The following is a 21,199-nucleotide window of genomic DNA, read 5'->3' as shown; positions in this document are numbered from 1 at the left end:
ATCAGGGAAGTGAGGTCACCACTGCCTGGGGGCTCCTTACCGGACTTCCTGCTCCCACCAGAGCTCCCTGAGGGTTAGGGTTAGGGTTAGGGTTAGGGTTAGGGTTAGGGTTTAGGGTTAGGGTTAGTGTTAGGGTCAGTGTCAGGTTTCCGGTCACGGTCAGGCTTAGGGTCAGAGTCAGGGTTTAGTTAGGTTCCAGTATAGGGTCAGGTCGGGGTTAGGGTTAGGGTTAGGTTCAAGTTCAGGTTTAGGGTACCGTTTAGGGTTTGGGGTTAGGGTTAGGTTTAGTCTTAGGATTGGGGTTAGGGTAGGGTTAGACCGTGTTAGGGTCAGGATTAGGGCTAGTGTAGGGGTTAGGGTTAGGTTTAGAATCAGGGTTAGGTTTAGGGTCAGGATCCGTGTTAGGGTCCGGTTCAGGGTGAGGTTTAGGGTCAGCTTCATCGGTGTTATGCTCAGGGTTTGAGTCAGGCCCACCGTCAGGGTAGGGTCAGTGTTAGGGTCAGGGTTTGTTTCTTGATTAGGGTCAGGGTCAGCTTCAGGGTATGGTTAGGTTTGGGTCAGGCTCACAGTCAGGGTCCGGGTTAGGGTTAGGGTTAGGGTTAGGATTAGGGTTATGGTTAGGGTTAGGATTTAGGGTTAGGGTTAGTGTTAGGGTCAGTGTCATGTTCACGGTTAGGGTCAGGCTTAGGGTCAGAGTCAGCGTTTAGTTAGATTCCAGTATAGGGTCAGGTCAGGGTTAGGGTTAGGGTTATGTTCAGGGTCAGGTTTAGGGTTGGGGTTAGGGTTAGGTTTAGTCTTAGGGTTGGGGTTAGGGTAGGGTTAGACAGTGTTAGGGTCAAGGTTAGGGCTAGTGTAGGGGTTAGGGTTAGGTTTAGAATCAGGGTTAGGTTTAGGGTCAGGATCCGTGTTAGGGTCCGGTTCAGGGTGAGGTTTAGGGTCAGCGTCATCGGTGTTACGGTCAGGGTTTGGGTCAGGCCCACCGTCAGGGTCAGGGTCCGTGTTAGGGTCAGGGTTTGTTTCTTGGTTAGGGTCACGGTCAGCTTCAGGGTATGGTTATGGTTGGTCAGGCCCACCGTCAGGGTCAGGGTCAGTGTTAGGGTCAGGGTTTGTTTCTTGGTTAGGGTCAGGGTCAGCTTCAGGGTATGGTTAGGGTTGGTTCAGGCTCACAGTCAGGGTCCGGGTCAGGGTTAGGAGTTACTGTTAGTGTTAGGATTAGGGTTAGGGTTAGGGTCCGGGTTAGGGTCAAGGTCAGGATCAGGATCAAGTCAGGGTCAGGGTCATGTTTAGGCTTTGGGTCAGAGTCAGGGTTCAGTTTGGTTCCAGTTTAGGGTCAGGGTCAAGGTTAGGGTTAGGTGCAGGGTCAGGGTTAGGGTCCGGGTTAGGGCTTGTGGTTAGGATTGGGGTTAGTGTTAGGGTTGGGGTTAGGTTAGGGTGAGACAGGGTTAGGTTCAGTGTTAGGGCTAGTGTAGGGGTTAGGGTTAGGTTTAGAATCAGAGTTAGGTTTAGGGTCAGGGTCCGTGTTAGGGTCAGGGTCAGGGTTAGGTTTAGGGTCAGCGTCATTTGAGTTACGGTCAGGGTTAGGGTCAGGCTCACCGTCAGCGTCAGGGTCAGTGTTAGGGTCAGGGTTTGTTTCTTGGTTAGGGTCAGGGTCAGCTTCAGGGTATGGTTAGGTTTAGGGTCAGGCTCACAGTCAGGGTCCTGGTCAGGGTTAGTTGTTAGTGTTAGGGTTAGGGTTAGGGTTCGGGTTTGGGTTCAGGTTTACGATTTGAGGTTAGGGTTTGGGTCGCGTTGAGGTTCGGTGTTAGGGTTATGGTTTAGGGTTCGGGTTCCGGTTCAGATTCGGCTTAGTATTAGTGTTCTGGTTCGGGTTAGGATTAGGCCCTGCATGGTGGCTCGGGGCTGGTCCATCTGTCCTCCCAGTGCTGACCTTCCTTGTCCTTGGCCCTCTGTCATCCTGGATCCTCTCTACGTCCTCCTTAAACTATTATGAATGTCCCCAGGAGCAGGGTGGCAGGAGTGGGGTCTCAGAGGGGCTGCCGCGATCCTGTGCCCCAGACAACACTGAGAAAGGAGCCCCAGGACATTGTGTCAGGAGGACGGGGATCAGGATCCCCTCCATCTCCCTGGGCACGAACACTGTTCCATTCCCTGCTGTCTCACCACTGCTGTGCCCAATCCTACTGAAAACACATCCGTGGCCCACCGAGCCAGAGTTTCTGGGGGTGAGTCCCAGGCTGAGCCCTCCTAGGTGACAGGTGGGCCTGTGGCCTGGGATGGGTGCCGCTCACTGTTGTCTCAGACAGGGGAGCCTGTCCGCCTTCTCTCCAGGGGCCCTGCATCGGACCTCTGCTTCCTCACGTTCTCCCCAGGGCTGCTGGTCCCCAGACCAGACACCTGCCAGTCTGAGGGTGACCAGCACTGCCTCCCCAGGGTTTCCTTTGCCTGAGTCCTTCCCTGGGAGCTCCTGCATCTCCTGACACATACTCCCTGTGTGCTTCTCCTCCCCCTTGAACTTGCACGTTTCTAGTCTCTGTCCCTGTCTCTGTTCCTGTGGGACCCAGAGACTTGGAGCATGGAGTGGAGCAGACCCATGGGAGACCTTTCTCTGGTCTAGGGTTGTGAGCGATGCTTTTGCCCTCCGCGGTGTGTCTTCCAGCTTTCTGCATTTCCCTGGTTTCTGTGTGGGCCACAGGAGGAAACAGCCGTGTCCTGTCTGGGGACCGACTGTGGTGTCCCAGCAGGAACAGGGGCCTTGGCCCCGAGATTGTGCCCAGAATTCCTAAAGGGTTCCCTAGGATGACATCTCCTCTGTAATCCATTGGGCGTCTCAACATCCAAGAAGGGAAATTCTATGTCAAACAGAGAGAAGAAACAAAAACCAAACCTAACCAAACCCCAAACAAGGGCCCTTTGAAAATAGGTGCAGACACAAAGGCACCTATTGAGGGATTCCACTTCCAGAAACCTCCAGAACACGTGCAGGAACAGAAAGAGAAAGCAGCTTAGGGCTTGCGAGGGGCCAGGCTGGGGGGAACAATGGGCAGGAGGGCTTGGGCTCAGGGTCTCCTCCTTTGGGGAAGGAGATAGCCTGCAACGATGTTCTGGGGCGTGGTGGCACAGCGTTGGGAATGCACTTCATGCTCATGACGTGTTCAAGGGAAAACAAGAACTTTTATTTAAAATAAATAATACACGGCATAGAGGAGATGGACGGCGGCGAGAACGGTGACTCCATACAGGAGAGGAAGAACACAAGGAGGGGGGATGAAACATTCTGGGGGGATGTCGGGGTCAGGGGATGGAACTGACGGCATTTTTCTGGGAAGATCTCCCCGCAGAGCTGTGGGCTCTGGATGCGGGTCTGGGAGGCCCGCAGGAGAAGGTGTTGGGGCAGGGGTTGGGCTAGGGGCGGGGACAGGGTCAGCAGTAGTGGCCGGTGCAGGATCCAGAGCAGGAGCTGGGTCAGAGGCAGGAACAGGAGGCCAGGCAAGGGCAGGGAAAGGAGCAGGAGCAAAGGAGAGGGACTGGGTCTGGGGCGGGAACAGGGGCCTAGGCAGGGCCAGGGGAAGGGGCAGTGGTCCTGGCAGGGCCAGGGGAAGGGATGGCGGCAGTTGAAGGGGAAGACGCAGGGGCAGGGGCTGGGTCTGGGGCAGGAACAGGGGACCAGGCAGGGAAAGTGGAGGCCTTCCTGGCAGGGGCAGGGGCAAGACCAGGGGTAAGACCTGGGTCTGGGGCAGGTGCAGGGGCAGTGGCCCTGGCAGGGAAAGGAGAAAGGACAGGAGCAGGGGCAGGGGCAGACGCAGGGGCAGGGGAAGGGGCAGGAGCAGGAATTGGGGCAAGTGCATTGGTGATGACTGGTGCAGGGTCAAGGGCAGGAGCTGGGTCTGGGGTGGGAGCATGGGTCTAGGCAGGGCCAGGGGAAGGGGCAGTGGTCCTGGCAGGGCCAGGGGAAGGAATGGCAGCAGTTGAAGGGGAAGACGCAGGGACAGGGCCTGGGTCTGGGGCAGGAACAGGGAATGTGGAGGCCTTCCTGGCAGGGGCCGGTGCAGGGGCAGATGCAGGGGCAGGGGCAGGGCCAGGGGCAAGACCAGGAGTAGGACCTGGGTCTGGGTCAGGTGCAGGGGCAGTGGCCCTGGCAGGGAAAAGAGAAAGGACAGGGGCAGGGGCAGACGCAGGGGCAGGAGCAGGAGCAGGAGCAGGAGCAGGAGCAGGAACGGAGGCAAGTGCCTTGGTGATGACTGGTGCAGGGTCAAGGGCAGGAGCTGGGTCTGGGGCAGGAACAGGGGCACCGGCAGGGAAAGAGGAGGCCTTCCTGGCAGGGGCAGGGTTAGGGTCAGGGTCAGGGGCAGGGTCAGGGTCAGGGGCAGGGGCAAAAACAGGGTTAGGATTTGGGTCTGCGGCAGGTGTAGGGGCAGGTGCAGGGGCAGGACCTGGGTTTGGGGCACGTACCGGGGCAGGTGCAGGGGCAGTGGCCGTGTCAGGGAAAGGAGATGGGATAGGAGCAGGGGAATGGGCAGGGGCAGGTGCTGGGGCAAGGGCAGGGGTGATGGCCTGGGCCGGGTCAAGGGCAGGAGCTGGGTCTGGGGCGGGAACAGGGGCCTAGGCAGGGCCAGGGGAAGGGGCAGTGGTCCTGGCAGGGCCAGGGGAAGGGATGGCGGCAGTTGAAGGGGAAGACGCAGGGCCAGGGGCTGGGTCTGGGGCAGGCACAGGGAAAGTGGAGGCCTTCGTGGCAGGGGCAGGGGCAGGGGCAGGGGCAGACGCAGGGGCAGGGGCAAGACCAGGGGTAGGACCTGGGTCTGGGTCAGGTGCAGGGGTAGTGGCCCTGGCAGGGAAAAGAGAAAGGACAGGGGCAGGGGCAGACGCAGGGGCAGGGGAAGGGGCAGGAGCAGGAGCAGGAACTGAGGCAAGTGCCTTGGTGATGACTGGTGCAGGGTCAAGGGCAGGAGCTGGGTCTGGGGCAGGAACAGGGGCACCGGCAGGGAAAGTGGAGGCCTTCCAGGCAGGGGCACGGGAAGGGGCAGGGGAAAGGGCAGGAACAGGGTTAGGACCTGGGACTGGGGCCGGTGCAGGGGCAGGTGCCTGGGCAGTGGCCCTGGCAGGGAAAGGCGAAGGGCTAGGGGCGGGGGCAGGGGCAGGGGCAGGAGCTGGGGCAAGGGCAGGGGTGATGGCCTGGGCGAGGTCAAGGGCAGGAGCTGGGTCTGGGGCGGGAACAGGGGCCCAGGGAGGGGTCGGGGAAGGGGTGGGACCAAGGGAGGATCTGGGTCAAGGCCCAGAACAGGAGCACAGGCAGGGGCAGGGGAAGTGGGAGTCGCTCTGGCAGGGGCAGGGGCAGGGGGAGCGGCAGGAGCAGGGGTGGGGGCAGGAGCAGGAGCCAGCTCTCCCCGGACAGCATCAGCATCTTCGTGGGCAGGCGCCCGGGCACCTGTGGGCTCCCGGTCTCCCGCCGAAGTGACTCCAGACATCATGTGCCCCTCCGGAGTTGATGAAGTTGGGAGTAGGTCTAGCTCCTCCGCTGGAGAAGCTGGGAGAGGAGAGAAGGTCACCCGCGGGCCTGCCTCTCCCTGTGGCTTTGCAGAGACAGAGCCCAGCCCGGGGCCTCCCGGAGAAGCCGCAGCCACGAAGGAACCCTCCCCGGGACGTCTCCCCGACTGCAGTCCACCCCCTGGGTGCTCCGAGCCAAGTCGAGGCTCCTGGCCCCACACCGGCCTGTGGGGGCTTCTCCCTGTGGGGCCCAGCACCGACCCCTCCCCACACAGCCACAGGCACCCCACCCCAGCCTTCTCACCCTCGGACTTGGCCTCCGTGGGCTCCGTGTCCAGGACCGCAGTGCAGTGGAGTACCGCGGGCAGTGGTCTGGGAGGTAGCGAGGGCCTTCCCAGGACCGGGGACTCCGGGGTCGGGGAGGGGTGCGTGTCTTCCCGCCTCCTTCCTAGTTCATCCGTGGCCTGCCAAGGCAGAGACGGGGAGTGTGCAAGAGGCGTCAGACCCCTGCCCAGCCATACCCACCGTGCTCCTGCCCAGTGCCCCTGCTTCTCCCAGATCCCACGCAGACCTGTGTGTGCACAGCCCCGCACCTGGGTCAGTGACCCGTCCCTGCAGGGTCTCAGGATCAACCCTGGGCAGAAGGGTGCAGCCCCCACACTCCGTCCCACCTAGCCAGCCTTAACCTGGGGTGTGAACATGACCTGCCCACCAGGCATCTGACCCCTCATCAGCCTGCTCCTGCTTGGGGCGTCTCCACCCCCCATGAGCTCTCTTTACACACACACACACACACACACACACACACACACACACACACACACATCCACACACGGGGAGGAGACGGAGGCCTACACGGGTCGGTCAGAAGGTGTGGGGCTGTCTGACTTGAGCCTCCCGGTATCACCTTTTGATTCTTTTTGCCAAAGGGCCAGAGTTGTCGGGGAAGCCTGACACGACCTGCGCAGTGGGGGGACGTGTTTGGCGGGCGAGCTCTCCTCTGCCTGCATCCTCTGGGCTTCCGTAGGCAGCAGCAGCAGAACATGTCGCTTCCTTCAGGATCTGCCCAGAAATGAGCTGGGCAGGGGGGTTTTCTCTGGAATGTGGGTGCCTGGATACGTGGGTTCCAATTCCGTTGGGCTGTGTCATCAGGGAAGTGAGGTCACCACTGCCTGGGGGCTCCTTACCGGACTTCCTGCTCCCACCAGAGCTCCCTGAGGGTTAGGGTTAGGGTTAGGGTTAGGGTTAGGGTTAGGGTTTAGGGTTAGGGTTAGTGTTAGGGTCAGTGTCAGGTTTCCGGTCACGGTCAGGCTTAGGGTCAGAGTCAGTGTTTAGTTAGGTTCCAGTATAGGGTCAGGTCGGGGTTAGGGTTAGGGTTAGGTTCAAGTTCAGGTTTAGGGTACCGTTTAGGGTTTGGGGTTAGGGTTAGGTTTAGTCTTAGGATTGGGGTTAGGGTAGGGTTAGACCGTGTTAGGGTCAGGATTAGGGCTAGTGTAGGGGTTAGGGTTAGGTTTAGAATCAGGGTTAGGTTTAGGGTCAGGATCCGTGTTAGGGTCCGGTTCAGGGTGAGGTTTAGGGTCAGCTTCATCGGTGTTATGCTCAGGGTTTGGGTCAGGCCCACCGTCAGGGTAGGGTCAGTGTTAGGGTCAGGGTTTGTTTCTTGATTAGGGTCAGGGTCAGCTTCAGGGTATGGTTAGGTTTGGGTCAGGCTCACAGTCAGGGTCCGGGTTAGGGTTAGGTTTAGGGTTAGGATTAGGGTTAGGGTTAGGGTTTAGGGTTAGTGTTAGGGTCAGTGTCAGCTTCACGGTCAGCGTCAGGCTTAGGGTCAGATTCAGGGTTTAGTTAGGTTTCAGTATAGGGTCCGGTCAGGGTTAGGGTTAGGGTTAGGTCAGGGTCAGGTTTAGGGTCAGGGTTAGGGTTTGGGGTTAGGGTTAGGTTTAGTCGTAGGGTTGGGGTTAGGGTAGGGTTAGACAGTGTTAGGGTCAGGGTTAGGGCTAGGGTAGGGTTTAGGGTTAGGTTTAGAATCAGGGTTAGGTTTAGGGTCAGGATCCGTGTTAGGGTCCGGTTCAGGGTGAGGTTTAGGGTCAGCGTCATCGGTGTTACGGTCAGGGTTTGGGTCAGGCCCACCGTCAGGGTCAGGGTCCGTGTTAGGGTCAGGGTTTGTTTCTTGGTTAGGGTCAGGGTCAGCTTCAGGGTATGGTTAGGTTTGGGTCAGGCTCACAGTCAGGGTCCGGGTTAGGGTTAGGGTTAGGGTTAGGATTAGGGTTATGGTTAGGGTTAGGGTTTAGGGTTAGGGTTAGTGTTAGGGTCAGTGTCATGTTCACGGTCAGGGTCAGGCTTAGGGTCAGAGTCAGCGTTTAGTTAGATTCCAGTATAGGGTCAGGTCAGGGTTAGGGTTAGGGTTAGGTTCAGGGTCAGGTTTAGGGTTGGGGTTAGCGTTAGGTTTAGTCTTAGGGTTGGGGTTAGGGTAGGGTTAGACAGTGTTAGGGTCAAGGTTAGGGCTAGTGTAGGGGTTAGGGTTAGGTTTAGAATCAGGGTTAGGTTTAGGGTCAGGATCCGTGTTAGGGTCCGGTTCAGGGTGAGGTTTAGGGTCAGCGTCATCGGTGTTACGGTCAGGGTTTGGGTCAGGCCCACCGTCAGGGTCAGGGTCAGTGTTAGGGTCAGGGTTTGTTTCTTGGTTAGGGTCACGGTCAGCTTCAGGGTATGGTTATGGTTGGTCAGGCCCACCGTCAGGGTCAGGGTCAGTGTTAGGGTCAGGGTTTGTTTCTTGGTTAGGGTCAGGGTCAGCTTCAGGGTATGGTTAGGGTTGGTTCAGGCTCACAGTCAGGGTCCGGGTTAGGGTTAGGTTTAGGGTTAGGATTAGGGTTAGGGTTAGGATTTAGGGTTAGTGTTAGGGTCAGTGTCAGCTTCACGGTCAGCGTCAGGCTTAGGGTCAGATTCAGGGTTTAGTTAGGTTTCAGTATAGGGTCCGGTCAGGGTTAGGGTTAGGGTTAGGTCAGGGTCAGGTTTAGGGTCAGGGTTAGGGTTTGGGGTTAGGGTTAGGTTTAGTCGTAGGGTTGGGGTTAGGGTAGGGTTAGACAGTGTTAGGGTCAGGGTTAGGGCTAGGGTAGGGTTTAGGGTTAGGTTTAGAATCAGGGTTAGGTTTAGGGTCAGGATCCGTGTTAGGGTCCGGTTCAGGGTGAGGATTAGGGTCAGCGTCATCGGTGTTACGGTCAGGGTTTGGGTCAGGCCCACCGTCAGGGTCAGGGTCAGTGTTAGGGTCAGGGTTTGTTTCTTGGTTAGGGTCACGGTCAGCTTCAGGGTATGGTTAGGGTTGGGTCAGGCCCACCGTCAGGGTCAGGGTCAGTGTTAGGGTCAGGGTTTGTTTCTTGGTTAGGGTCCGGGTCAGCTTCAGGGTATGGTTAGGGTTCGGTCTGGCTCACAGTCAGGGTCCGGGTTAGGGTTAGGTTTAGGGTCAGGATTAGGGTTAGGGTTAGGGTTTAGGGTTAGTGTTAGGGTCAGTGTCAGCTTCAAGTTCAGCATCAGGCTTAGGGTCAGATTCAGGGTTTACTTAGGTTTCAGTTAGGGTCAGGTCAGGGTTAGGTTAGGGTTAGGGTTAGGGTTAGGGTTAGGGTTAGGGGTAGGGTTAGGGTTAGGGTTAGGGTTAGGGTTATGGTTAGGGGTTAGGGTTAGAGGGTTAGGGTTAGGGTTAGTCTTAGGGTTGGGGTTAGGGTATGGTTAGAAAGTGTTAGAGTCAGGGTTATGGCTAGGGTAGGGTTTAGGGTTAGGTTTAGAATCAGGGTTTGGTTTAGGGTCAGGATCCGTGTTAGGGTCCGGTTCAGGGTGAGGATTAGGGTCAGCGTCATCGGTGTTACGGTCAGGCTTTGGGTCAGGCCCACCGTCAGGGTCAGGGTCAGTGTTAGGGTCAGGGTTTGTTTCTTGGTTAGGGTCAGGGTCAGCTTCAGGGTATGGTTAGGGTTGGTTCAGGCTCACAGTCAGGGTCCGGGTTAGGGTTAGGTTTAGGGTTAGGATTAGGGTTAGGGTTAGGGTTTAGGGTTAGTGTTAGGGTCAGTGTCAGCTTCACGGTCAGCGTCAGGCTTAGGGTCAGATTCAGGGTTTAGTTAGGTTTCAGTATAGGGTCCGGTCAGGGTTAGGGTTAGGGTTAGGTCAGGGTCAGGTTTAGGGTCAGGGTTAGGGTTTGGGGTTAGGGTTAGGTTTAGTCGTAGGGTTGGGGTTAGGGTAGGGTTAGACAGTTTTAGGGTCAGGGTTAGGGCTAGGGTAGGGTTTAGGGTTAGGTTTAGAATCAGGGTTAGGTTTAGGGTCAGGATCCGTGTTAGGGTCCGGTTCAGGGTGAGGATTAGGGTCAGCGTCATCGGTGTTACGGTCAGGGTTTGGGTCAGGCCCACCGTCAGGGTCAGGGTCAGTGTTAGGGTCAGGGTTTGTTTCTTGGTTAGGGTCAGGGTCAGCTTCAGGGTATGGTTAGGGTTGGGTCAGGCCCACCGTCAGGGTCCGGGTTAGGGTTAGGGTTAGGGTTAGGATTAGGGTTATGGTTAGGGTTAGGGTTTAGGGTTAGGGTTAGTGTTAGGGTCAGTGTCATGTTCACGGTCAGGGTCAGGCTTAGGGTCAGAGTCAGCGTTTAGTTAGATTCCAGTATAGGGTCAGGTCAGGGTTAGGGTTAGGGTTAGGTTCAGGGTCAGGTTTAGGGTTGGGGTTAGCGTTAGGTTTAGTCTTAGGGTTGGGGTTAGGGTAGGGTTAGACAGTGTTAGGGTCAAGGTTAGGGCTAGTGTAGGGGTTAGGGTTAGGTTTAGAATCAGGGTTAGGTTTAGGGTCAGGATCCGTGTTAGGGTCCGGTTCAGGGTGAGGTTTAGGGTCAGCGTCATCGGTGTTACGGTCAGGGTTTGGGTCAGGCCCACCGTCAGGGTCAGGGTCAGTGTTAGGGTCAGGGTTTGTTTCTTGGTTAGGGTCACGGTCAGCTTCAGGGTATGGTTATGGTTGGTCAGGCCCACCGTCAGGGTCAGGGTCAGTGTTAGGGTCAGGGTTTGTTTCTTGGTTAGGGTCAGGGTCAGCTTCAGGGTATGGTTAGGGTTGGTTCAGGCTAACAGTCAGGGTCCGGGTTAGGGTTAGGTTTAGGGTTAGGATTAGGGTTAGGGTTAGGATTTAGGGTTAGTGTTAGGGTCAGTGTCAGCTTCACGGTCAGCGTCAGGCTTAGGGTCAGATTCAGGGTTTAGTTAGGTTTCAGTATAGGGTCCGGTCAGGGTTAGGGTTAGGGTTAGGTCAGGGTCAGGTTTAGGGTCAGGGTTAGGGTTTGGGGTTAGGGTTAGGTTTAGTCGTAGGGTTGGGGTTAGGGTAGGGTTAGACAGTTTTAGGGTCAGGGTTAGGGCTAGGGTAGGGTTTAGGGTTAGGTTTAGAATCAGGGTTAGGTTTAGGGTCAGGATCCGTGTTAGGGTCCGGTTCAGGGTGAGGATTAGGGTCAGCGTCATCGGTGTTACGGTCAGGGTTTGGGTCAGGCCCACCGTCAGGGTCAGGGTCAGTGTTAGGGTCAGGGTTTGTTTCTTGGTTAGGGTCACGGTCAGCTTCAGGGTATGGTTAGGGTTGGGTCAGGCCCACCGTCAGGGTCAGGGTCAGTGTTAGGGTCAGGGTTTGTTTCTTGGTTAGGGTCCGGGTCAGCTTCAGGGTATGGTTAGGGTTCGGTCTGGCTCACAGTCAGGGTCCGGGTTAGGGTTAGGTTTAGGGTCAGGATTAGGGTTAGGGTTAGGGTTTAGGGTTAGTGTTAGGGTCAGTGTCAGCTTCACGGTCAGCATCAGGCTTAGGGTCAGATTCAGGGTTTACTTAGGTTTCAGTTAGGGTCAGGTCAGGGTTAGGTTAGGGTTAGGGTTAGGGTTAGGGTTAGGGTTAGGGGTAGGGTTAGGGTTAGGGTTAGGGTTAGGGTTATGGTTAGGGGTTAGGGTTAGAGGGTTAGGGTTAGGGTTAGTCTTAGGGTTGGGGTTAGGGTATGGTTAGAAAGTGTTAGAGTCAGGGTTATGGCTAGGGTAGGGTTTAGGGTTAGGTTTAGAATCAGGGTTTGGTTTAGGGTCAGGATCCGTGTTAGGGTCCGGTTCAGGGTGAGGATTAGGGTCAGCGTCATCGGTGTTACGGTCAGGCTTTGGGTCAGGCCCACCGTCAGGGTCAGGGTCAGTGTTAGGGTCAGGGTTTGTTTCTTGGTTAGGGTCAGGGTCAGCTTCAGGGTATGGTTAGGGTTGGTTCAGGCTCACAGTCAGGGTCCGGGTTAGGGTTAGGTTTAGGGTTAGGATTAGGGTTAGGGTTAGGGTTTAGGGTTAGTGTTAGGGTCAGTGTCAGCTTCACGGTCAGCGTCAGGCTTAGGGTCAGATTCAGGGTTTAGTTAGGTTTCAGTATAGGGTCCGGTCAGGGTTAGGGTTAGGGTTAGGTCAGGGTCAGGTTTAGGGTCAGGGTTAGGGTTTGGGGTTAGGGTTAGGTTTAGTCGTAGGGTTGGGGTTAGGGTAGGGTTAGACAGTGTTAGGGTCAGAGTTAGGGCTAGGGTAGGGTTTAGGGTTAGGTTTAGAATCAGGGTTAGGTTTAGGGTCAGGATCCGTGTTAGGGTCCGGTTCAGGGTGAGGATTAGGGTCAGCGTCATCGGTGTTACGGTCAGGGTTTGGGTCAGGCCCACCGTCAGGGTCAGGGTCAGTGTTAGGGTCAGGGTTTGTTTCTTGGTTAGGGTCACGGTCAGCTTCAGGGTATGGTTATGTTTGGGTCAGGCTCACAGTCAGGGTCCGGGTTAGGGTTAGGGTTAGGGTTAGGATTAGGGTTATGGTTAGGGTTAGGGTTTAGGGTTAGGGTTAGTGTTAGGGTCAGTGTCATGTTCACGGTCAGGGTCAGGCTTAGGGTCAGAGTCAGCGTTTAGTTAGATTCCAGTATAGGGTCAGGTCAGGGTTAGGGTTAGGGTTAGGTTCAGGGTCAGGTTTAGGGTTGGGGTTAGCGTTAGGTTTAGTCTTAGGGTTGGGGTTAGGGTAGGGTTAGACAGTGTTAGGGTCAAGGTTAGGGCTAGGGTAGGGTTTAGGGTTAGGTTTAGAATCAGGGTTAGGTTTAGGGTCAGGATCCGTGTTAGGGTCCGGTTCAGGGTGAGGATTAGGGTCAGCGTCATCGGTGTTACGGTCAGGGTTTGGGTCAGGCCCACCGTCAGGGTCAGGGTCAGTGTTAGGGTCAGGGTTTGTTTCTTGGTTAGGGTCACGGTCAGCTTCAGGGTATGGTTAGGGTTGGGTCAGGCCCACCGTCAGGGTCAGGGTCAGTGTTAGGGTCAGGGTTTGTTTCTTGGTTAGGGTCCGGGTCAGCTTCAGGGTATGGTTAGGGTTCGGTCTGGCTCACAGTCAGGGTCCGGGTTAGGGTTAGGTTTAGGGTCAGGATTAGGGTTAGGGTTAGGGTTTAGGGTTAGTGTTAGGGTCAGTGTCAGCTTCACGGTCAGCATCAGGCTTAGGGTCAGATTCAGGGTTTACTTAGGTTTCAGTTAGGGTCAGGTCAGGGTTAGGTTAGGGTTAGGGTTAGGGTTAGGGTTAGGGTTAGGGGTAGGGTTAGGGTTAGGGTTAGGGTTAGGGTTATGGTTAGGGGTTAGGGTTAGAGGGTTAGGGTTAGGGTTAGTCTTAGGGTTGGGGTTAGGGTATGGTTAGAAAGTGTTAGAGTCAGGGTTATGGCTAGGGTAGGGTTTAGGGTTAGGTTTAGAATCAGGGTTTGGTTTAGGGTCAGGATCCGTGTTAGGGTCCGGTTCAGGGTGAGGATTAGGGTCAGCGTCATCGGTGTTACGGTCAGGCTTTGGGTCAGGCCCACCGTCAGGGTCAGGGTCAGTGTTAGGGTCAGGGTTTGTTTCTTGGTTAGGGTCAGGGTCAGCTTCAGGGTATGGTTAGGGTTGGTTCAGGCTCACAGTCAGGGTCCGGGTTAGGGTTAGGTTTAGGGTTAGGATTAGGGTTAGGGTTAGGGTTTAGGGTTAGTGTTAGGGTCAGTGTCAGCTTCACGGTCAGCGTCAGGCTTAGGGTCAGATTCAGGGTTTAGTTAGGTTTCAGTATAGGGTCCGGTCAGGGTTAGGGTTAGGGTTAGGTCAGGGTCAGGTTTAGGGTCAGGGTTAGGGTTTGGGGTTAGGGTTAGGTTTAGTCGTAGGGTTGGGGTTAGGGTAGGGTTAGACAGTGTTAGGGTCAGAGTTAGGGCTAGGGTAGGGTTTAGGGTTAGGTTTAGAATCAGGGTTAGGTATAGGGTCAGGATCCGTGTTAGGGTCCGGTTCAGGGTGAGGATTAGGGTCAGCGTCATCGGTGTTACGGTCAGGGTTTGGGTCAGGCCCACCGTCAGGGTCAGGGTCAGTGTTAGGGTCAGGGTTTGTTTCTTGGTTAGGGTCACGGTCAGCTTCAGGGTATGGTTATGTTTGGGTCAGGCTCACAGTCAGGGTCCGGGTTAGGGTTAGGGTTAGGGTTAGGATTAGGGTTATGGTTAGGGTTAGGGTTTAGGGTTAGGGTTAGTGTTAGGGTCAGTGTCATGTTCACGGTCAGGGTCAGGCTTAGGGTCAGAGTCAGCGTTTAGTTAGATTCCAGTATAGGGTCAGGTCAGGGTTAGGGTTAGGGTTAGGTTCAGGGTCAGGTTTAGGGTTGGGGTTAGCGTTAGGTTTAGTCTTAGGGTTGGGGTTAGGGTAGGGTTAGACAGTGTTAGGGTCAAGGTTAGGGCTAGTGTAGGGGTTAGGGTTAGGTTTAGAATCAGGGTTAGGTTTAGGGTCAGGATCCGTGTTAGGGTCCGGTTCAGGGTGAGGTTTAGGGTCAGCGTCATCGGTGTTACGGTCAGGGTTTGGGTCAGGCCCACCGTCAGGGTCAGGGTCCGTGTTAGGGTCAGGGTTTGTTTCTTGGTTAGGGTCACGGTCAGCTTCAGGGTATGGTTAGGTTTGGGTCAGGCTCACAGTCAGGGTCCGGGTTAGGGTTAGGGTTAGGGTTAGGATTAGGGTTATGGTTAGGGTTAGGGTTTAGGGTTAGGGTTAGTGTTAGGGTCAGTGTCATGTTCACGGTCAGGGTCAGGCTTAGGGTCAGAGTCAGCGTTTAGTTAGATTCCAGTATAGGGTCAGGTCAGGGTTAGGGTTAGGGTTAGGTTCAGGGTCAGGTTTAGGGTTGGGGTTAGCGTTAGGTTTAGTCTTAGGGTTGGGGTTAGGGTAGGGTTAGACAGTGTTAGGGTCAAGGTTAGGGCTAGTGTAGGGGTTAGGGTGAGGTTTAGAATCAGGGTTAGGTTTAGGGTCAGGATCCGTGTTAGGGTCCGGTTCAGGGTGAGGTTTAGGGTCAGCGTCATCGGTGTTACGGTCAGGGTTTGGGTCAGGCCCACCGTCAGGGTCAGGGTCCGTGTTAGGGTCAGGGTTTGTTTCTTGGTTAGGGTCACGGTCAGCTTCAGGGTATGGTTATGGTTGGTCAGGCCCACCGTCAGGGTCAGGGTCAGTGTTAGGGTCAGGGTTTGTTTCTTGGTTAGGGTCAGGGTCAGCTTCAGGGTATGGTTAGGGTTGGTTCAGGCTCACAGTCAGGGTCCGGGTTAGGGTTAGGTTTAGGGTTAGGATTAGGGTTAGGGTTAGGGTTTAGGGTTAGTGTTAGGGTCAGTGTCAGCTTCACGGTCAGCGTCAGGCTTAGGGTCAGATTCAGGGTTTAGTTAGGTTTCAGTATAGGGTCCGGTCAGGGTTAGGGTTAGGGTTAGGTCAGGGTCAGGTTTAGGGTCAGGGTTAGGGTTTGGGGTTAGGGTTAGGTTTAGTCGTAGGGTTGGGGTTAGGGTAGGGTTAGACAGTGTTAGGGTCAGGGTTAGGGCTAGGGTAGGGTTTAGGGTTAGGTTTAGAATCAGGGTTAGGTTTAGGGTCAGGATCCGTGTTAGGGTCCGGTTCAGGGTGAGGATTAGGGTCAGCGTCATCGGTGTTACGGTCAGGGTTTGGGTCAGGCCCACCGTCAGGGTCAGGGTCAGTGTTAGGGTCAGGGTTTGTTTCTTGGTTAGGGTCACGGTCAGCTTCAGGGTATGGTTAGAGTTGGGTCAGGCCCACCGTCAGGGTCAGGGTCAGTGTTAGGGTCAGGGTTTGTTTCTTGGTTAGGGTCCGGGTCAGCTTCAGGGTATGGTTAGGGTTGGGTCTGGCTCACAGTCAGGGTCCGGGTTAGGGTTAGGTTTAGGGTCAGGATTAGGGTTAGGGTTAGGGTTTAGGGTTAGTGTTAGGGTCAGTGTCAGCTTCATGGTCAGCATCAGGCTTAGGGTCAGATTCAGGGTTTACTTAGGTTTCAGTTAGGGTCAGGTCAGGGTTAGGTTAGGGTTAGGGTTAGGGTTAGGGTTAGGGGTTAGGTTTAGGGTTAGGGTTAGGGTTAGGGTTATGGTTAGGGGTTAGGGTTAGAGGGTTAGGGTTAGGGTTAGTCTTAGGGTTGGGGTTAGGGTATGGTTAGAAAGTGTTAGGGTCAGGGTTAGGGCTAGGGTAGGGTTTAGGGTTAGGTTTAGAATCAGGGTTTGGTTTAGGGTCAGGATCCGTGTTAGGGTCCGGTTCAGGGTGAGGATTAGGGTCAGCGTCATCGGTGTTACGGTCAGGGTTTGGGTCAGGCCCACCGTCAGGGTCAGGGTCAGGGTTAGGGTTAGCGTTAGGGTTAGGGTTAGGGTTAGTGGTTAGGGTTAGGGGTTAGGGTTAGGGTTAGGGTTAGGGTTAGGGTTACGGTTAGGGGTTAGGGTTAGAGGGTTAGGGTTAGGGTTAGTCTTAGGGTTGGGGTTAGGGTATGGTTAGAAAGTGTTAGGGTCAGGGTTAGGGCTAGGGTAGGGTTTAGGGTTAGGTTTAGAATCAGGGTTTGGTTTAGGGTCAGGATCCGTGTTAGGGTCCGGTTCAGGGTGAGGATTAGGGTCAGCGTCATCGGTGTTACGGTCAGGGTTTGGGTCAGGCCCACCGTCAGGGTCAGGGTCAGTGTTAGGGTCAGGGTTTGTTTCTTGGTTAGGGTAGGGTCAGCTTCAGGGTATTGTTAGGGTTGGGTCAGGCTCACAGTCAGGGTCCGGGTCAGGGTTAGGAGTTACTGTTAGGGTTAGGGTTATGGTTAGGGTTAGGGTTTAGGGTTAGGGTTAGTGTTAGGGTCAGTGTCATGTTCACGGTCAGGGTCAGGCTTAGGGTCAGAGTCAGCGTTTAGTTAGATTCCAGTATAGGGTCAGGTCAGGGTTAGGGTTAGGGTTAGGTTCAGGGTCAGGTTTAGGGTTGGGGTTAGCGTTAGGTTTAGTCTTAGGGTTGGGGTTAGGGTAGGGTTAGACAGTGTTAGGGTCAAGGTTAGGGCTAGTGTAGGGGTTAGGGTTAGGTTTAGAATCAGGGTTAGGTTTAGGGTCAGGATCCGTGTTAGGGTCCGGTTCAGGGTGAGGTTTAGGGTCAGCGTCATCGGTGTTACGGTCAGGGTTTGGGTCAGGCCCACCGTCAGGGTCAGGGTCCGTGTTAGGGTCAGGGTTTGTTTCTTGGTTAGGGTCACGGTCAGCTTCAGGGTATGGTTATGGTTGGTCAGGCCCACCGTCAGGGTCAGGGTCAGTGTTAGGGTCAGGGTTTGTTTCTTGGTTAGGGTCAGGGTCAGCTTCAGGGTATGGTTAGGGTTGGTTCAGGCTCACAGTCAGGGTCCGGGTTAGGGTTAGGTTTAGGGTTAGGATTAGGGTTAGGGTTAGGGTTTAGGGTTAGTGTTAGGGTCAGTGTCAGCTTCACAGTCAGCGTCAGGCTTAGGGTCAGATTCAGGGTTTAGTTAGGTTTCAGTATAGGGTCCGGTCAGGGTTAGGGTTAGGGTTAGGTCAGGGTCAGGTTTAGGGTCAGGGTTAGGGTTTGGGGTTAGGGTTAGGTTTAGTCGTAGGGTTGGGGTTAGGGTAGGGTTAGACAGTGTTAGGGTCAGGGTTAGGGCTAGGGTAGGGTTTAGGGTTAGGTTTAGAATCAGGGTTAGGTTTAGGGTCAGGATCCGTGTTAGGGTCCGGTTCAGGGTGAGGATTAGGGTCAGCGTCATCGGTGTTACGGTCAGGGTTTGGGTCAGGCCCACCGTCAGGGTCAGGGTCAGTGTTAGGGTCAGGGTTTGTTTCTTGGTTAGGGTCACGGTCAGCTTCAGGGTATGGTTAGGTTTGGGTCAGGCTCACAGTCAGGGTCCGGGTTAGGGTTAGGGTTAGGGTTAGGATTAGGGTTATGGTTAGGGTTAGGGTTTAGGGTTAGGGTTAGTGTTAGGGTCAGTGTCATGTTCAAGGTCAGGGTCAGGCTTAGGGTCAGAGTCAGCGTTTAGTTAGATTCCAGTATAGGGTCAGGTCAGGGTTAGGGTTAGGGTTAGGTTCAGGGTCAGGTTTAGGGTTGGGGTTAGCGTTAGGTTTAGTCTTAGGGTTGGGGTTAGGGTAGGGTTAGACAGTGTTAGGGTCAAGGTTAGGGCTAGTGTAGGGGTTAGGGTGAGGTTTAGAATCAGGGTTAGGTTTAGGGTCAGGATCCGTGTTAGGGTCCGGTTCAGGGTGAGGTTTAGGGTCAGCGTCATCGGTGTTACGGTCAGGGTTTGGGTCAGGCCCACCGTCAGGGTCAGGGTCCGTGTTAGGGTCAGGGTTTGTTTCTTGGTTAGGGTCAGGGTCAGCTTCAGGGTATGGTTAGGTTTGGGTCAGGCTCACAGTCAGGGTCCGGGTTAGGGTTAGGGTTAGGGTTAGGATTAGGGTTATGGTTAGGGTTAGGGTTTAGGGTTAGGGTTAGTGTTAGGGTCAGTGTCATGTTCACGGTCAGGGTCAGGCTTAGGGTCAGAGTCAGCGTTTAGTTAGATTCCAGTATAGGGTCAGGTCAGGGTTAGGGTTAGGGTTAGGTTCAGGGTCAGGTTTAGGGTTGGGGTTAGCGTTAGGTTTAGTCTTAGGGTTGGGGTTAGGGTAGGGTTAGACAGTGTTAGGGTCAAGGTTAGGGCTAGTGTAGGGGTTAGGGTTAGGTTTAGAATCAGGGTTAGGTTTAGGGTCAGGATCCGTGTTAGGGTCCGGTTCAGGGTGAGGTTTAGGGTCAGCGTCATCGGTGTTACGGTCAGGGTTTGGGTCAGGCCCACCGTCAGGGTCAGGGTCCGTGTTAGGGTCAGGGTTTGTTTCTTGGTTAGGGTCACGGTCAGCTTCAGGGTATGGTTATGGTTGGTCAGGCCCACCGTCAGGGTCAGGGTCAGTGTTAGGGTCAGGGTTTGTTTCTTGGTTAGGGTCAGGGTCAGCTTCAGGGTATGGTTAGGGTTGGTTCAGGCTCACAGTCAGGGTCCGGGTTAGGGTTAGGTTTAGGGTTAGGATTAGGGTTAGGGTTAGGGTTTAGGGGTAGTGTTAGGGTCAGTGTCAGCTTCACGGTCAGCGTCAGGCTTAGGGTCAGATTCAGGGTTTAGTTAGGTTTCAGTATAGGGTCCGGTCAGGGTTAGGGTTAGGGTTAGGTCAGGGTCAGGTTTAGGGTCAGGGTTAGGGTTTGGGGTTAGGGTTAGGTTTAGTCGTAGGGTTGGGGTTAGGGTAGGGTTAGACAGTGTTAGGGTCAGGGTTAGGGCTAGGGTAGGGTTTAGGGTTAGGTTTAGAATCAGGGTTAGGTTTAGGGTCAGGATCCGTGTTAGGGTCCGGTTCAGGGTGAGGATTAGGGTCAGCGTCATCGGTGTTACGGTCAGGGTTTGGGTCAGGCCCACCGTCAGGGTCAGGGTCAGTGTTAGGGTCAGGGTTTGTTTCTTGGTTAGGGTCACGGTCAGCTTCAGGGTATGGTTAGGGTTGGGTCAGGCCCACCGTCAGGGTCAGGGTCAGTGTTAGGGTCAGGGTTTGTTTCTTGGTTAGGGTCCGGGTCAGCTTCAGGGTATGGTTAGGGTTGGGTCTGGCTCACAGTCAGGGTCCGGGTTAGGGTTAGGTTTAGGGTCAGGATTAGGGTTAGGGTTAGGGTTTAGGGTTAGTGTTAGGGTCAGTGTCAGCTTCACGGTCAGCATCAGGCTTAGGGTCAGATTCAGGGTTTACTTAGGTTTCAGTTAGGGTCAGGTCAGGGTTAGGTTAGGGTTAGGGTTAGGGTTAGGGGTAGGGTTAGGGTTAGGGTTAGGGTTAGGGTTAGGGTTATGGTTAGGGGTTAGGGTTAGAGGGTTAGGGTTAGGGTTAGTCTTAGGGTTGGGGTTAGGGTATGGTTAGAAAGTGTTAGGGTCAGGGTTAGGGCTAGGGTAGGGTTTAGGGTTAGGTTTAGAATCAGGGTTTGGTTTAGGGTCAGGATCCGTGTTAGGGTCCGGTTCAGGGTGAGGATTAGGGTCAGCGTCATCGGTGTTACGGTCAGGGTTTGGGTCAGGCCCACCGTCAGGGTCAGGGTCAGTGTTAGGGTCAGGGTTTGTTTCTTGGTTAGGGTAGGGTCAGCTTCAGGGTATGGTTAGGGTTGGGTCAGGCTCACAGTCAGGGTCCGGGTCAGGGTTAGGAGTTACTGTTAGTGTTAGGATTAGGGTTAGGGTTAGGGTCCGGGTTAGGGTCAAGGTCAGGATCAGGATCAAGTCAGGGTCAGGGTCATGTTTAGGCTTTGGGTCAGAGTCAGGGTTCAGTTTGGTTCCAGTTTAGGGTCAGGGTCAAGGTTAGGGTTAGGTGCAGGGTCAGGGTTAGGGTCCGGGTTAGGGCTTGTGGTTAGGATTGGGGTTAGTGTTAGGGTTGGGGTTAGGGTAGGGTGAGACAGGGTTAGGTTCAGTGTTAGGGCTAGTGTAGGGGTTAGGGTTAGGTTTAGAATCAGAGTTAGGTTTAGGGTCAGGGTCCGTGTTAGGGTCAGGGTCAGGGTTAGGTTTAGGGTCAGCGTCATTTGAGTTACGGTCAGGGTTAGGGTCAGGCTCACCGTCAGCGTCAGGGTCAGTGTTAGTGTCAGGGTTTGTTTCTTGGTTAGGGTCAGGGTCAGCTTCAGGGTATGGTTAGGTTTGGGTCAGGCTCACAGTCAGGGTCCGGGTTAGGGTTAGGGTTAGGGTTACGATTAGGGTTATGGTTAGGGTTAGGGTTTAGGGTTAGGGTTAGTGTTAGGGTCAGTGTCATGTTCACGGTCAGGGTCAGGCTTAGGGTCAGAGTCAGCGTTTAGTTAGATTCCAGTATAGGGTCAGGTCAGGGTTAGGGTTAGGGTTAGGTTCAGGGTCAGGTTTAGGGTTGGGGTTAGCGTTAGGTTTAGTCTTAGGGTTGGGGTTAGGGTAGGGTTAGACAGTGTTAGGGTCAAGGTTAGGGCTAGTGTAGGGGTTAGGGTAGGTTTAGAATCAGGGTTAGGTTTAGGGTCAGGATCCGTGTTAGGGTCCGGTTCAGGGTGAGGTTTAGGGTCAGCGTCATCGGTGTTACGGTCAGGGTTTGGGTCAGGCCCACCGTCAGGGTCAGGGTCCGTGTTAGGGTCAGGGTTTGTTTCTTGATTAGGGTCACGGTCAGCTTCAGGGTATGGTTATGGTTGGTCAGGACCACCGTCAGGGTCAGGGTCAGTGTTAGGGTCAGGGTTTGTTTCTTGGTTAGGGTCAGGGTCAGCTTCAGGGTATGGTTAGGGTTGGTTCAGGCTCACAGTCAGGGTCCGGGTTAGGGTTAGGTTTAGGGTTAGGATTAGGGTTAGGGTTAGGGTTTAGGGTTAGTGTTAGGGTCAGTGTCAGCTTCACGGTCAGCGTCAGGCTTAGGGTCAGATTCAGGGTTTAGTTAGGTTTCAGTATAGGGTCCGGTCAGGGTTAGGGTTAGGGTTAGGTCAGGGTCAGGTTTAGGGTCAGGGTTAGGGTTTGCGGTTAGGGTTAGGTTTAGTCGTAGGGTTGGGGTTAGGGTAGGGTTAGACAGTGTT

The sequence above is a fragment of the Mustela lutreola genome, chromosome 14 (assembly GCF_030435805.1).
Source record: "Mustela lutreola isolate mMusLut2 chromosome 14, mMusLut2.pri, whole genome shotgun sequence".
Lineage (NCBI taxonomy): Eukaryota > Metazoa > Chordata > Mammalia > Carnivora > Mustelidae > Mustela > Mustela lutreola.
Note: the sequence above shows the minus strand (reverse complement) of the source record.